Here is a 17013-nt window from a genome sequence, read left to right on the forward strand (position 1 = left end):
TCCTAATGTAGCTGCCTTTAGTTTTTGTTAGATACTAGGTTTGTTTTGTTAGATACTTTGTATGTGCCATTCAGTCAACATACAATGTGCCATTTCTTTTGGGGAAACTGATTTCTACAGAGCCACATTCTTGGCTTCTATCCATCATGCCAGTCAAGAAACTTGATTAAATTCAAGGAGCGTCTTTTCACTTGTATTTGGGGGACCTGAGATCACCTTTTTTTTTTTTTTTTGTAGAGACAGAGTCTCATTTTATGGCCCTCGGTAGAGTGCCGTGGCCTCACACAGCTCACAGCAACCTCCAACTCCTGGGCTTAAGCGATTCTCTTGCCTCAGCCTCCCGAGTAGCTGAGACTACAGGCACCCGCCACAACACCCAGCTATTTTTTGGTTGCAGTTTGGCCGGGGCCGGGTTTGAACCCGCCACCCTCGGTCTATGGGGCCGGCGCCCTACCAACTGAGCCACAGGCACCGCCCTGAGATCACCTTTTGCTAAAGCGAGATGAGAGAATGATTGATAACAACAAAATTCTGGATGTTTTCCTCTGATACATGGGTGTTGAAATTAGGTCCCAGTAGTTTATATGAGAAAGAGATTTGCTAGGAGGTTTATTTGTTGCCTGTATCTCCTGAGAGTTTTTGGCACCTTCATCACCCCCCCCCCCACCTTTTGGTGTAAATTTCACTAATCTGTTAATCTAAACTCTAGTTGAGCCTTCATTAATCTCTCAAAGAATGGATGTTTTGTGTGTGAGGTTGGAAGGATAATTTTGGAGTATGAAGGGCTGCCATGGTAAAGGGGGACTTTTGCAGCGCTGGTATAAACTAGATGAAAATGGCAGTATTTTTAAGAGATAAGAGCCTTGACATGGAAATTTTGTCTTTTTCTCGAGTTTTCTTGGGTAGGACCTTGGTGCCAGTCATAATTCATAAACGGGAAAACTTTGAAAGGCCATTCAGGAATTCAGCTTCTGGGAGGACGAGAAAAAGAAAAGGGAGTCAAATAGAGATGAAAGATTGTCATATACCTTCTCTCTCTCTTTTTCTGGATAATTTAGTGCAAACTTTAGTATTCCCCATTCAGATGATTTTTTTTTTTTTTTTTTTTTGAGACTAAGTCTCACTGTGTTGTCCGGGGTAGAGTGCCATGGTGTCACAGCAACCTCTAACTCCTGGGCTTACGCGGTTCTCTTGCCTCAGCCTTCTAAGTACCTGCATTCAGAAGATCTTTAGTATTTGACTCCTAAAGATGTCAAGAGTCTGTTGTGAGTCTGGATTAGTGGGCTGGGAATGAAAACAAAAGGCAATTTTGAAGACTAGCCTATTCAGAATTGCAGGGTATAGTGGACTTTCATAGTAAAGAGTTTTTTTTTTTTTTTGCAGTTTTTGGCTGGGGATGGGTTTGAACCCGCCACCTCCAGCATATGGGGCTGGTGCCCTACTCCGTTGAGCCACAGGCGCCACCCCCATAGTAAAGAGTTTTTGCAGGAGTAGATTGTGGACTTTGGGAGGGAAAAGGGATAAAGAAAAACAGATTTGCAGATTATTGCAAATTGACCTAAACCAATTTGATCATGCTAGGTTCTTAGCTACCCAGGAAGTTGGAGGTGGTGAGTGTTAACTAACCTCTGACAACCTCACTGCCAAATTTTAATGAAAGTCTCAGAGCAAATTCTGCCACACACCTAGAAATTAATCAAGCAAACATTTATTAGCAAAAGTGTTCAGCCTCTTCTATAGTTCACTACAATCCTGTCCTGTTAAGTGCTCTATCTACCGCCTTACATGAAAAATTCATTTGAGGCAGAGAAGGAAATATTCCAGACGCCAGGATTCTGTTACCATTAAAGACAGGATCGCAGCACCAGACAGCCTCCTAACCAATGGCTGGTCACAGGATCATTTAGGGATGGAGCCTTGAAGGGCCATTCCTAAGGGGTCAAGTTTCCAGCCTCACTGGATTCTCACACCTGTACATTATGCAAGGCTGCAGGAATCTCTCAAATTACTTAAGCCAATGGAAATATCTTGAACACATGCATGTCACTAATGAGAGCCCATTTATGATCTCATCGCTAATTAACAAGTAATAATAACCATTTCTGATTGTCACTCTGCTTTTTTTTTCTTTTTGTAGAGACAGAGTCTCACTTTATGGCCCTCCATAGAGTGCCGTGGCCTCACACAGCTCACAGCAACTCCTGGGCTTAAGCGATTCTCTTGCCTCAGCCTCCGGAGTAGCTGGCACTACAGGCACCTGCCACAACGCCCGGCTATTTTTTGGTCGCAGTTTGGCCGGGGCCGGGTTTGAACCTGCCACCCTCGGTATATGGGGCCGGCGCCTTACTGACTGAGCCACGGGCGCCGCCCACTCTGCCTTTTTTTTAATATTTTCTTTTTTTTTTTCACTAGGGCTGGGTTTGAACCCACCACCTCCCGCATATGGGACCAGCACCTTACCCCTTTGAGCCACAGGCACTTCAACTCTGCTTTTTAGCAGGGCTTCAGGTGTTGAAGAGATATGGATAATAGAAGTGCTTGTTGTGGCTACTCCTAGAGTGTGACCTTTCTCATGGGCACTGACCACCCTAATGTGTGAATTTTCAATTAGAATAATACACAGTGTCTTTGCTAAAACATTTTAAAAACAGGCATCTCAAAGGTCAAAATAAATTGGGAAAATGGGAAATTGTAGTTAAATGCACCTTTATTTACAAAATATTCATTACAATTTTACAAAGAGGTGGCCAACATGTAGAGAATCTTGTAAATATTTTGTAAAATTTCTTAATGAATATTTTGTAGCTAAAAGTACATTTATGTACAACTTCATGTTTTCCCTTTGTATGATGACCTTTGAGACACCCTGTACATTATATACATTGTAACACAGATCAAATTGGTTCTTGACATATGCAAGTTTAGTGTAATATTTGTGGTTTAACTGCTTTTTAGCAGTAATCTGTAGTGGCTCATCATTTTACTAAACTAATTTAATTTTGTGACCTAGAAGACTGATGCACAGGAAAGAGGGTGACGTGGCTAATAAGGGAATTTAGCTGGTTACTCTTTAGCCAAATTTTCTTATTGCTATTTAAGCAGTAACTACCATTAATGGCTACAAGAGGACACTTACAATTTCAGTTGTGCTTTTGTGCTTTCCCTTCCCTTCCCTTCAACAAAGAAACAAACAAAAACAGCGAACCACTTTGTAGGCAGTTTTATTATTGCTGTTTTTATCTTCTCTACAATCAATGCACATTTTTATCGCCTACACGTGGCTCTGAGGAACCTATGCTTGGTATTCCATCGTAGCCTTCTCCACTTTATTCTTCCAAGTCAATGTTGTCCATGGACGGCGCCTGTGACTCAGTCAGGGCGCCGGCTCCATATGTTGAAGGTGGCGGGTTCAAACCCAGCCCCAGCCAAACTGCAACAAAAAAATAGCCGGGCGTTGTGGCGGGCGCCTGTAGTCCCAGCTGCTCGGGAGGCTGAGGCGTGAGAATCGCGTAAGCCCAAGAGTTGGAGGTTGCTGTGAGCCGTGTGACGCCACGGCACTCTACCCGAGGGCGGTACAGTGAGACTCTGTCTCTCTCTACAAAAAACAAACAAACAAACAAAAAAAAACAAGTCAATGTTGTCCAAAACGAATTCACTTTCCGTCATAAATCAGTTATTATTATATTTTCTACTTGTCAGGACCTTGGATTGTAATTATTTATGTCTCTTTCCTACCAATCAGACTCAGGTCTTGTAGGAGAAAGACTACTTTATGGTCACAGACAAAAAAATCCTTATTGAATGAATAGTGCTTCAACAATTAAGACTGAAGTCACTTTCCTCTCTTGTCAGAAAGAGAATAACAGATTTACTGCACAGACTTCTAAGCACTTGTAGGCCAGTCAGTACTTTAAGCTAAGTCTACAATGGCAAATGAGACCAAGCTCTGCCCTGCCTGGAAAACATTCACATCTGGGGAAGGTGGGGCGGGGGGGCCCAGATAAATAGGCAAATTACAATTCCAAGGGGTGGGATTAAGATGGGAAAACCAGAGAGGAAATCACTGCTCCAGGGCTCAAAAAGGGCAATCCGGAGCAGGCATGTGGTTTTTTGCTTTTCAGTAAAGAAATCTGTGGAGGGCAGGGTCGTATAAAAGCTGTGGTCTGATTGGGTTAAAATCTTGAGAAGATGCTGAACAGAAGTCTCAGAAGCGCTTTGTAGAGTCTCCGCAGTTTCTTGATCACAGTTCCTGCAAGTCCCGGAGCGTTCGCAGGGAGGCGCTGGGTGGGAGCGGGCTGAGGGACCGACGGCCAGGAAGCTCACCGCAGCCGGCAGTCCGGGGTCCTGGAAGCCCACGGCGGAAGCAAGGGCGCCGGCGCCACGCCCCTAGCGCCAGCCGGCCGCAGCTCTCCCCGCCCCCCGCACGGGGCGCGGGCGGGGCTGCTGGCGGAAGGGCCCTGGAGGAGGTGACGACGTAAGTGAGCGCCGGCGTAGCGGCAGCCGCAGCAGCAGCAGCAGTAGCAGTAGCAGTAGCCCAGCTCTAGAGGGTAGCTCCGTGACCGTGGCCGCTGCGGGCAGGCCGGACACCACCTGGCTGGCTGGGCTTCCGCAAGAACTGGCGAAGGCAGGGCTCCATTCCGGCTGCCGCATCGTTTGGGCCGCCGACGGGGCAGGTGCCAGGAGCCAGGGACTCAGGTAAGTGGGAGCACGGGCGTCCAGTCGGCGGAATGACAGGCTGATCGCCTGACCCGGCTGGTTGGGCATTCCCGCGCCAGTGGGCGCCAGCTCGCGTCCCGGCCCGGAGGCTTTGAGCACTGCCCTCTCCTCTGCTCTAACTGGAGGCCGCAGTCTTCCCGTGGGCACAGTGTGTCTTTCTGTGGGAGCTAAGGGAGCTCGTCCCGGGGGACCACTGCGTCCGCGCGCTCTCCAGCCAAGCCGGGCGACGCAGTCACCGAGAGAGCGAGCGCCCCCGGCCGCTCCTCCCGAATCCGGAGAAGGCTTGGAGAGGAGGAGCTGCTGTTTGGAGGCCCTCTAGCTGCTGCCCTCTGGGAAGTCAAAGGTTTTTAATTGTTTGGACAGTTCTGCCTCCTTCCTGCCCGATTCCTTCCTCCACACTCCTGGGACCCGTTTCTAGTGAAACTGAACATTAGGGTGATGGGAAGCCTTTTTTTTTCTATTCTGTCTCTGCTAGGCAGGGGAGTTACAACCCCCTTTACAGTCTGTGGCTACTCTTTTGGGGGAACAGGGATGTGGAGAGAACGTGGAAGTTGTGGACTTGAGTCAGAAGAGCTGAGTTGAAGGCCAAGCGCACCTTTTGGTGGTGGTTTTAATCTCATGCTAGACACATTAACCTTTTTCATTGCACGTAAATCGGGTCTTCCTAATGCCTATTTAAATTGAGAGAATTAAATGAAGAAAGCAGAACGTTAGTCATAAGATGTTTTAGGATTTTAGTTACACTTGGTTTAAGAATATCCGGGACACTTATTGATAGGGTCCTACTTATGATTTTGGTTTTGTTTGTTTGTTTGTTTTGCCTTTTATCCAGAATTAAGCTCATTATGGAGAAGGGTGCTGGAAGAGATACCAGGCTTTTGTATGGTCTGAACCTGACTAGTCTGTGTTTTGGCTGGGCAACATCGGGAAGAAACAAGACTCTCCTACTCTTTCACATGTCTCATCTTACTGATAAAACATTATTAGTATATGAGAGAAGACTTAAATCAATTTTGCCCTAGGTAGCTTTTTCACAGTGGGTCCTTTCTAGGAGAAAAGGGCAGGCTTCATTTGCACATTGGCCCACTTTAGAGAGACTCCTCTGCATGTATTTCTGAGGACCCCTCACTCTGTCTCTGAACCATTTCATGTTAATTGAAAATGTGCACAGAATAAATGCAAGAACTCGAATCTTTTGAATGGCTGGATATTACAGTTCTAAGTTAATCTGAAGCGATGCCTTTCTCTGTATTGGAGAGAGAATCTTCACTGGTGTGTAGTTTAAGGGACCCCAAGTTAGAGAAGTGTTGAGGGGCCAAAAGGAGAAAGATGCAGTGAATTACTTGAGTGAGTAACATCTGCTCTTACCATTTCTTGATCAGGCAAATTAAGGATGCTTTCCTTTCCTAAGTGAGGCATGATAATAATGGCTTCTAACCATGTATGTAGATACCCTGTTTCCCCGAAAATAAGACAGTGTCTTATTTTAAGGTGTGCTCCCAAAGATGCGCTAGGTCTTATTTTCAGGGGACGTCTTATCTTTCCTGTAAGTAGGTCTTATTTTCGCAGGATGTCTTATTTTTGGGGAAACAGGGTAGGTACAGACTTCACTTCCTTTGGTGTAGAGTTGTGCATTTGGGATTATAAGTGATGAATACAGAAGGTACATTGTGGGTCATCTAATCCATTGGTTTGAAAAACTGGCTGGGCATTATAATCAGTTGAGGAATTAAAAAACATTCTTTGTGTTTATTATTATTATTTTATAGAGACAGTCTCACTTTATCGCTCTCAGTAGAGCACCGTAGTGTCACACGGCTCACAGCAACCTCCAACTCCTGGGCTTAGGCAAGTCTCTTGCCTCAGCCTCCTGAGTAGCTGGGACTACAGGCGCCCACCATAACACTGGGCTATTTTTTTTTTTTTTTTGTAGAGACAGAGTCTCACTTTATCACCCTCGGTAGAGTGCCGTGGCATCACACAGCTCACAGTAACCTCTAACTCTTGGGCTTATGCGATTCTCTTGCCTTAGCCTCCCGAGCAGCTGGGACTACAGGCGCCCGCCACAACGCCCGGCTACTTTTTTTTTTTTGTTGCAGTTTGGCCGGGGCTGGGCTTGAACCCACCACCCTCGGCATATGGGGCCAGCGCCTTACTCACTGAGCCACAGGCGCCGCCCAACACTGGGCTATTTTTTGTTGTTGTTGCAGTTTGGCTGGGGCCAGGTTTGAACCCGCCACCCTCGATATATGGGGCTGGCGCCCTACCCACTGAGCCATAGGCGCTGCCCTATTTGTGTTTTTTTAGATAGCTTCTCAGGTGATAATCATGATTTGAAAACTCAGGTGCAGGTAAAGTTTCACATTTTACTTTATAAACAGGCTCAGAGAGATGAAGTTTCGTGCATTCCCAGCTAGTTTGCTGCCTTAATTTTTTTCCTCTTCTTCGTCAAGTAACTTTAATTGAATCAATAAAGGTTTTATAGTGCCTTGAGCCCAGAAATTACAAAACCTTTTTTAAGTTGGTAGCTTTGTGTAATTTTGTTTTTATAGTTTCTTAAGCAGTTAGACTCGTTACTGCTTTTTAATGAAATTACTACGTGTTACATTAAAATTTCTTTTTCTTTTTTTGTAGAGACAGAGTCTCACTGTACCGCCCTCAGTTAGAGTGCCGTGGCGTCACACAGCTCACAGCAACCTCTAACTCTTGGGCTTACACGATTCTCTTGCCTCAGCCTCCGGAACAGCTGGGACTACAGGCGCCCGCCACAACGCCCGGCTATTTTTTTGTTGCAGTTTGGCCGGGGCTGGGTTTGAACCTGCCACCCTCGGCATATGGGGCCGGCGCTCTACTCACTGAGCCAGAGGCGCCGCCCACATTACAATTTCTTAATATTGCATATGTTTGTTTGTTGGGAGACCTAAAAATTATACCACTTTATGTTTTTTTTGGTAGGATTTTATGCTGAGTCTTAACAAACCATGGAAAAATTCCAATTTAACAATATTTTGCTTTTGTTCTAGCTTTTCATGAACCCAGTGCTGTATACACAGGCTTCCATCCTGGGTATGCTGTATTAGCAGCATCCTGTGAAGTTCAGTTTGAGAATTGGGTTCTGGGCTTCTCTAGTTGCCTTATAAATGTCTTGATTTAACTAGATACTCTTCAGCATTTGCTTTATTAAGGATGTCCTTGAATTTTTAGTCCTTTTTTCTTTTCTTGTTTGGATTATACTGTATTACTGATTTAAAGAATTTGGATCAAACTGATGGTGGTGGTCACAGTGCTTCACATGTATTTTTCTTACCCATTATAGTGAAATCCTGTGACTTTTGTTGTGTGCTGGGGTAATATTTTCAAAATCATTAAGGTAAGTAGGCCATCAGGCAGAGTTAAATGTTCTCTTTTAGAGAGATAGTCTCATTCTCAAGTTATTCTTTGACAGCCTTCTCATTGCTTCATTAGTTCCTACTGTATGTTATTAGTAGAGCCAGCCAGAAGAGAACTCTGTATCACAGATCTCTAAAGCAGTGGTTCCCAACCTTTCTGGCACCAGGGACTGGTTTCATGGAAGATAATTTTTCTGTGGGGATGGGGGTGGGAGGGTGAGCGGTGGGACATAGGCTAGGATGCAAGTTATGGGGACGGCTGTAAATACAGGTGAATCTGCTTTGCTTGATCTCCTGCAGCTCCAGCTCGCCTCCCCCTGTGCAACCCAGCTTGGTTTCTGAGTTTCTTGGAAGACAGTTTTTCCATGGAAGTTGGGAGGCAGTTCTGTGGCCTGGTGCCCGATAGCTTGGGGGTTGGGGATCCACCTTTAAAACAAGATTCTGAATTATTTTCTAACAATGACCATGTTTATAGCATGTTGACTTTCTACAACCATATACAAAGGGCATTCTGAATTCACTGATTAAAAAAAAAGACACGTTAACACACTGAACACATAGGTAGTCTATAAATTCAGTCTAGAGAGAGAAACATCTGGTACAAGACTGAAAAATGAAGCTGCTGAGACTCTACATTTTTTATTTTTGTGTCAAAAATACCTTAATTGTGAAGTTTAAAATTAATGTTGTAGGAAAAAAAGATATAAAAGAAAATAAAAACGAAAAACAAGTATTGAATTTCAGATTCTGACAGAGGATATTTTCCAAGTTGAGGTATGTAGGAAGGATAGGTATGAACTCAAGGTCACAATTTTAATCTAAACTGATACTACAGATTTAATTTTGGAACAAAGGTGGGTGTGGGGAGTGGCCACAACCCAATGAAAAGTGAACTTTAGAAGTTCCTTGCTGGTCCTTGATGCAGCTTTACTGTCTGTAAGGATTTGAGACCAAAATTGGATACTTAGTCTACTGTATTTGGGGACTGCATGTGATAGAACTATCACTGCTAGGTAGCACAAATTCACAAGTCTCCAGTTCCCCATCTTAATCTTTTTTTTTTTCTGGTTGCAGTTCAGCCGGAGCCAGGTTTGAACCCACCACCCTCGGTATATGGGACTGGCGCCTTACTGACTGAGCCACAGGCACCACCCCCGCATCTTAATCTTTTTAAAGTTTTTTTTTTGTGCCCTCTGATAATTGCCCAATAGGCAGTTAAAAAAACCTTTATTTCCTACTATTAATACAAATTCATTAATTCTGTCTCATATTTCTGGGGTGGGTAACTTTGCCCATTTGTTTTACTATACAACAGCTATTCTCATCACTGCCTTATTACCTCTAGGAAAAATAATGTTTTCATAATGGTGATTGAGTTAACCTGTGTAGTGGCAGTAACTCTACAAGTTGAGCAAACTTTCACCCAAATATTGGGCACCTTAAGAATTGTTTAGGATAGGGCTATCTTGGTGTCAGTATCTAGCAAGAGTTAAAAGCTCATTTCTATTTTTCTTGTGTGATTTATCTCTGAAGTAATGTGTAGGATAAGAACAGCAGCTTTGCCTACACAGGCAAAGTGTAAACTCGCTCCTGTAATTTTAAGTCAAGAAACATAATGTTGGTATTTGGTGAATGTAAACATACAACAGCATGGCTTGGAATATAGGGGCAGAAAAGTAGAGGGACCCCCCATGTAGTAGTTGTTTTTAATTACATGTGGTTTGAGCACATGCTTGCAATTTTTCAATTTTAAAGTTCACTGGCTGGACTATTTTATTGGACAGCCTTTAATACCATTATCTTTGTCTTTTCTTCGGAGCTAGATTCCTGGAAGAATCTTCAGCTCTCCTGCTTGGACATCAAGTATTCTGATAGCTAAACTGAGGGACTCTCTGAAGACCTTAGCATTCAGTATATAAATACTTATTCATGTTCATTTAACTCAGCTGTTTTCAGTATGATGCCTCATTCTTTTTTTTTATTGTTGGGGATTCATTGAGGGTACAATAAGCCAGGTTACACTGATTGCAAGTGTTAGGTAAAGTCCCTCTTGCAATCATGCCTTGCCCCCATAAAGTGTGACACACACCAAGGCCCCACCCCCTCCCTCCTTCCCTCTTTCTGTTTCCCCCCATAACCATAATTGTCATTAATTGTCCTCATATCAAAATTGAGTACATAGGATTCATGCTTCTCCATTCTTGTGATGCTTTACTAAGAATAATGTCTTCCACGTCCATCCAGGTTAATACGAAGGATGTAAAGTCTCCATTTTTTTTAAATGGCTGAATAGTATTCCATGGTATACATATACCACAGCTTGTTAATCCATTCCTGGGTTGGTGGGCATTTAGGCTGTTTCCACATTTTGGCGATTGTAAATTGAGCTGCAATAAACAGTCTAGTACAAGTGTCCTTATGATAAAAGGATTTCTTTCCTTCTGGGTAGATGCCCAGTAATGGGATTGCAGGATCAAATAGGAGGTCTAGGTTGAGTGCTTTGAGGTTTCTCCATACTTCCCTCCAGAAAGGTTGTACTAGTTTGCAGTCCCACCAGCAGTGTAAAAGTGTTCCCTTGTCTCCACATCCACGCCAGCATCTGCAGTTTTGAGATTTTGTGATGTGGGCCATTCTCACTGGGGTTAGATGATATCTCAGGGTTGTTTTGATTTGCATTTCTCTAATATATAGAGATGATGAACATTTTTTCATGTGTTTGTTAGCCATTCGTCTGTCGTCTTTAGAGAAAGTTCTATTCATGTCTCTTGCCCATTGATATATGGGATTGTTGGCTTTTTTCATGTGGATTAATTTGAGTTCTCTCTAGATCCTAGTTATCAAGCTTTTGTCTGATTGAAAATATGCAAATATCCTTTCCCATTGTGTAGGTTGTCTCTTTGCTTTGGTTATTGTCTCCTTAGCTGTACAGAAGCTTTTCAGTTTAATGAAGTCCCATTTGTTTATTTTTGTTGTTGTTGCAATTGCCATGGCAGTCTTCTTCATGAAGTCTTTCCCCAGGCCAATATCTTCCAGTGTTTTTCCTATGCTTTCTTGGAGGATTTTTCTTGTTTCATGCCTTAAATTTAAGTCCTTTATCCATCTTGAATCAATTTCTGTGAGTGGGGAAAGGTGTGGGTCCAGTTTCAGTCTTTTACATGTAGACATCCAGTTCTCCCAACACCATTTATTGAATAGGGAGTCTTTCCCCCAAGGTATGTTCTTGTTTGGTTTATCGAAGATTAGGTGGTTGTAAGATGTTAGTTTCATTTCTTGGTTTTCAATTCGATTCCAAGTGTCTATGTCTCTGTTTTTGTGCCAGTACCATGCTGTCTTGAGCACTATGGCTTTGTAGTACAGACTAAAATCTGGTATGCTGATGCCCCCAGCTTTATTTTTGTTACAGAGAACTGCCTTAGCTATACGGGGTTTTTTCCGGTTCCATACAAAATGCAGAATCATTTTTTCCAAATCTTGAAAGTACGATGTTGGTATTTTGATAGGAATGGCATTGAATAGGTAGATTGCTTTGGGAAGTATAGACATTTTAACAATGTTGATTCTTCCCATCCATGAGCATGGTATGTTCTTCCATTTGTTAATATCCTCTGCTATTTCCTTTCTGAGGATTTCATAGTTTTCTTTATAGAGGTCCTTCACCTCCTTCGTTAGGTATACTCCTAGGTATTTCATTTTCTTTGAGACTATGGTGAAGGGAGTTGTGTCCTTAATTAGCTTCTCATCTTGACTGTTATTGGTGTACACAAAGGCTACTGACTTGTGGACATTGATTTTAAATCCTGAAACATTACTGTACTTTTTGATGACTTCTAGGAGTCTTGTGGTTGAGTCTTTGGGGTTCTCTAAGTATAAGATCATGTCGTCAGCAAAGAGGGAGAGTTTGACCTCCTCTGCTCCCATTTGGATTCCCTTTATTTCCTTGTCTTGCCTAATTGTATTGGCTAGAACTTCCAGCACTACGTTGAATAGTAAAGGTGACAGAAGACAACCTTGTCTGGTTGCAGTTCTAAGAGGAAAAGCTTTCAGTTTTACTCCATTCAGTAAAATATTGGCTGTGGGTTTGTCATAGATAGCTTCAATCAGTTTTAGAAATGTGCCACCTATGCCTATACTCTTCAGTGTTCTAATTAGAAAAGGATGCTGGATTTTATCAAATGCTTTTTCTGCATCTATTGAGAGGATCATGTGATCTTTATTTTTGCCTCTGTTAATATGGTGGATAACGTTTATAGACTTGCGTATGTTAAACCAGCCTTGCATCCCTGGGATGAAGCCTACTTGATCATGATGAATGACTTTTTTGATGATAAGCTGTAATCTATTGGCTAGGATTTTGTTGAGAATTTTTGCGTCTATATTCATGAGTGAGATTGGTCTGAAATTCTCCTTTTTGTTTGGGTCTTTTCCTGGTTTTGGTATCAGGGTGATGTTTGCTTCATAGAATGTGTTGGGGAAGATTCCTTCTTCCTCAATTTTTTGGAATAATTTCTGCAGTAGAGGAATAAGCTCTTCCTTGAAGGTTTGATAGAATTCTGGAGTGAAGCCATCTGGACCAGGGCATTTTTTGGTTGGAAGCTTTTTTATTGTTTCTTTGATCTCAGTGCTTGAAATTGGTCTGTTCAGGAGCTCTATTTCTTCCTGGCTCAGTCTAGGGAGAGGGTGTGATTCCAAATATTGATCCATTTCCTTCACATTGTCAAATTTCTGGGCATACAGTTTCTGGTAGTATTCAGAGATGATCTCTTGTATCTCTGTGGGATCAGTTGTTATTTCCCCTTTATCATTTCTGATTGAGGTTACTAGAGATTTTACTTTTCTATTTCTCGTTAGTCTGGCCAATGGTTTATCTATTTTATTTATTTTTTCAAAAGACCAACTCCTTGTTTCATTAATTTTCTGAATGATTCTTTTATTTTCAATTTCATTGATCTCTGATTTGATTTTGGATATTTCTTTTCTTCTACTGAGTTTAGGCTTAGATTGTTCTTCTTTTTCCAATTCCATAAGATCTCTTGTGAGATTGTTGATTTGTTCTCTTTCTGTTTTTCGAATGTAGGCATCTAAAGCAATGAATTTTCCTCTCCAAACTGCTTTTGCAGTATCCCACAGGTTTTGGTAGCTTGTGTCTTCATTGTTGTTATGCTCAAGGAAGTTAATGATTTCCTGTTTTATTTCTTCCTGCACCCATCTGTTATTCAACAGAAGATTGTTTAATTTCCATGCCTTTGGGTGGGGTCGAGCATTTTTGTTACAGTTGAGTTCCACCTTTAGTGCCTTATGGTCTGAGAAGATACAAGTAAAATTTCAATTCTTTTGATTCTGTTGATATTTGTTTTGTGTCCCAGGATATGATCAATTTTGGAGAATGTTCCATGGGGTGATGAGAAGGATGTATATTCTTTATCTTTGGGATGGAGTGTTCTATATGCGTCTATGAAGCACAGTTGTTCTAGGGTCTCATTTAAATCTCTTATATCCTTGTTTAATTTCTGTTTAGAGGATCTGTCCAGCTCTGAAAGAGGAGTGTTAAGGTCCCCTGTTATTATGGTATTCTCAGATATCATATTGCCCAGACTGAGTAAGGTCTGTTTCAAGAATCTGGGAGCATTTAAATTGGGTGCATAGATATTTAGAATTGAAATGTTTTCTTGTATTTTTCCCTTGACCAATATAAAGTGACCATCTTTGTCTTTTTTGACTTTAGTTGCTTTAAATCCACATGTATCTGAAAATAAGATTGCAACTCCTCTTTTCTTCTGAATTCCATTTCCCTGAAAAATTGTCTTCCAACCCTTGACTCCGAGCTTTAATTTGTCTTTTGAAGCCAGGTGTGTTTCTTCAGCAGATGGATGGCTTGTGTTTTTTAATCCAGTCAACCAATCTATGTCTCTTCAGTGGGGAATTCAAGCCATTAACATTTATTGAGATAATTGATAAGTGTGGTAGTATTCTATTTGTCTTATTTTGTGAGAGTCCATTGCTTAGTTTTATCTTTTGCATCAGTGTGGAGGTTAGGTTCTGTCCTTTAATTTCTGAGTTCTTACTTTGCTGCTGATCCATTGTGGTGGTCAGTGTGCAGAACAGGTTGAAGTATTTCCTGTAGAGCTGGTCTTGTTGTGGCGAATTTCCTCAATGTTTGTATATCCGTAAATGATTTGATTTCTTCGTCAATTTTGAAGCTTAGCTTAGCAGGGTACAGAATTCTGGGCTGGAAATTGTTCTGTTTAAGTAGATTAAAGGTAGATGACCATTGCCTTCTTGCTTGGAAAGTTTCATTAGAGAAGTCTGCGGTCACTCTGATGGATTTGCCCCTGTAGGTCAACTGGCGCTTACTCGTGGCAGCTTGCAGAATCTTTTCTTTGGTCTTGACTTTGGACAGGTTCATCACAATGTGTCTTGGAGAAGCTCGGTTAGAGTTGAGGCGACCTGGGGTCCGATAGCCCTCTGAAAGCAGTGTGTCAGAATCTTTGGTGATATTTGGGAAATTTTCTTTTATAATATTCTCTAGTATGGCTTCCATTCCTCTGGGGCATTCTTCTTCCCCTTCTGGAATTCCTATAACGCGTATGTTGGAACGCTTCATAAAGTCCCATAATTCTGACAGTGAACGTTCTGCTTTCTCTCTCTTCTTTTCTGCCTCTTTTACTATCTGAGTTATCTCAAAAACTTTGTCTTCCACCTCTGAAATTCTTTCTTCTGCATGGTCTAACCTGTTGCTGATACTTTCCGTTGCATCTTTAAATTCCCTGATTGTTTCATTTCCTTCAGCTCTGCTATATCCTTATTATATTCTTCATATCGTTCATCTCTTATTTGATTCTGTTTTTGAATTTCCTTTTGGTTAATTTCCACTTTATTAGCAGTTTCTTTCATTGTTTCCATCATTTCTTTCATTGTTTTCAACATGTGTATTCTAAATTCCCTTTCTGTCGTTCCTAACATTTCTGTATAGGTGGAATCCTCTGCAGTAGCTACCTCATGGTCCCTTGGCGGGGTTGTTCTGGACTGGTTCTTCATGTTGCCTAGAGTTTTCTGCTGATTCTTCCTCATGAGTGATTTCTTTTATCTGTTTCCTTGCCCTAATTTTCCTTTCACTTCCTCTTGCTCTTTAAGTTCTCGTGCCTGTGGAAGTTGCGGGAGGGTTTAGACGGGTTGAACACACGCGACCACTTGTCGGTTTTCCACTGTTTTAGTCCTCCTCTTGGGGTCCAGAAGTCTCTCGCTGACTCCCTGTATCCTCTCAGGGGTGATGATAGGCAGATCCTACCAGCCAGAGATGCCTGGAGTCCTATCTCCCCAGACTCACGGTGCCCAGATGCAAGGAAGCTGTTACTCAGCTGCCATCTTGCCTGATGCCTCATTCTTAACTGTACCAGTTGTAATGTTTTCCAATTTAGGAGTCCTTTGTTTTACCTTGTAGCCACTATCCATATGTAGCAGCTTAAATCTAAATAATTAAAATGAAACTTAGTTTTGCAGTTGCACTGGACATATTTTAAGTGCTCAATAGCTATATTTGTGTAAAGGTTACCATATTGGACATGCAGAGAATATTTCTATCATTGCAGAAGTTTTATTATACAGTGCAGTTCTAGTCTAGAGGATGAAGCTCTGGGCTTCTATAATGTTGGATGGTTTTGTGGAGTGTGGGAAGATATCAAAATTATTGATCAATCCTTTGTTTTAGCATCCTATTCACCTCTGGTGCTGCTAATTCCTGATCTATTTTGAGGTACTGTTGTTTGGATTGTTACTATAAGCTTGAGATTTAACTTCCTTAGTTCTTTGAATCAGCCTGCATTCCAACTTCCAAAATGTTTTTGTTCTTGTCCCTTCCATACTACTAAAATTTCTCTTACAAATGTCTGAAAATTTAGTGGACACTTGAATTCATATCTTGCCTGACTTTTCAACAGCCTTTAACCATTTCCCTCCTCATAGAAACTTTCTCTAGCTTTTTTGATACCACATTTACCTGGTTTCCCACTGATCTCCAGATCATTCCTTCTTATTTTCCTTTGCTAAGTAGTTATCTGTCTTTTCTTTACTCTTACATCCTGGAACTCCAGGACACTGCTCTAGGGTACATTCTATTATGCCTTTTACAGATTTTCCCTAAGTGATATTTTTTATGGCTTCAGTTATTGTAAGACGATGATTTAAACTGGAATCCTGGCCAGACAATGGCTCACGTCTGTAATCCTAGAACTCTGGGAGGCCGAGGTATAGCATAGCTCAAATCAGGAGTTTGAGACCAGCCTGAGAGGGAGACCCTCTCTCTAAAAATAGCGAGGTGTTGTGTCAGGTGCCTGTAGTCCCAGCTACTCGGGAGGCACAGAACTCTACTGAGTGCAACAAAGTGAGACTCTGTTTCTTTTTTTTTTTTTGCAGTTTTTGGCCAGGGCTGGTCTTGAACCCACCACCTCCAGCATATGGGGCTGGCGCCCTACCCCTTTGAGCCACAGGCACCACCCGAGACTCTGTTTCAAAAAGAAAAAACAAAACAAACGAATCCTTCGCAGAGTTCTTGAGCTCTAACAGTGTGAATCCACTTGGATTCTTTCCCTTCTTCCCTCCCTCCCTCCCTCTTTCCCTCCTTCCCCCCTTCCCCTCTCTCCTCCTTCCTCTTTCTTCCTCCTCTCCCCTCCCCTACCCTCCCCTTCCCTTCTTTCATTGGGTTGGGGTCTTTTTTTTTTTTTAAGAGACAGAGTCTCACTTTGTCACCCTCCATAGAGTGCTGTGGTGTCACAGCTCACAGCAACCTCCAGCTCTTGGGGTCTGCGTCCTATTCACTGAGCCACAGGTGCTGCCCTGAGTTGGGGGTCTTTCATTCCTGGGCTCAAGCAATCCTCAGCCTCCCAAGTAGCTGTAATTACAGGCATGAACTACT

The 17013-nt window shown here is 42.3% G+C and overlaps 1 protein-coding gene across 2 annotated transcripts in view; it reads left to right on the plus strand.

Annotated features, from left to right (window-relative positions):
* The first annotated feature begins 4499 nt into the window (after positions 1–4499).
* Positions 4500–17013, plus strand: part of SENP5 (SUMO specific peptidase 5) — a 62959-nt gene continuing 50445 nt past the window's right edge. For both annotated transcript variants that reach the window (XM_053565048.1, XM_053565049.1), the window contains exon 1: positions 4500–4695. The gene's annotated coding sequence lies outside the window, so the exon portion shown is untranslated. The remainder of the gene's footprint in view (positions 4696–17013) is intronic.

This window comes from Nycticebus coucang, chromosome 16 (genome assembly GCF_027406575.1).
Source record: "Nycticebus coucang isolate mNycCou1 chromosome 16, mNycCou1.pri, whole genome shotgun sequence".
NCBI lineage: Eukaryota > Metazoa > Chordata > Mammalia > Primates > Lorisidae > Nycticebus > Nycticebus coucang.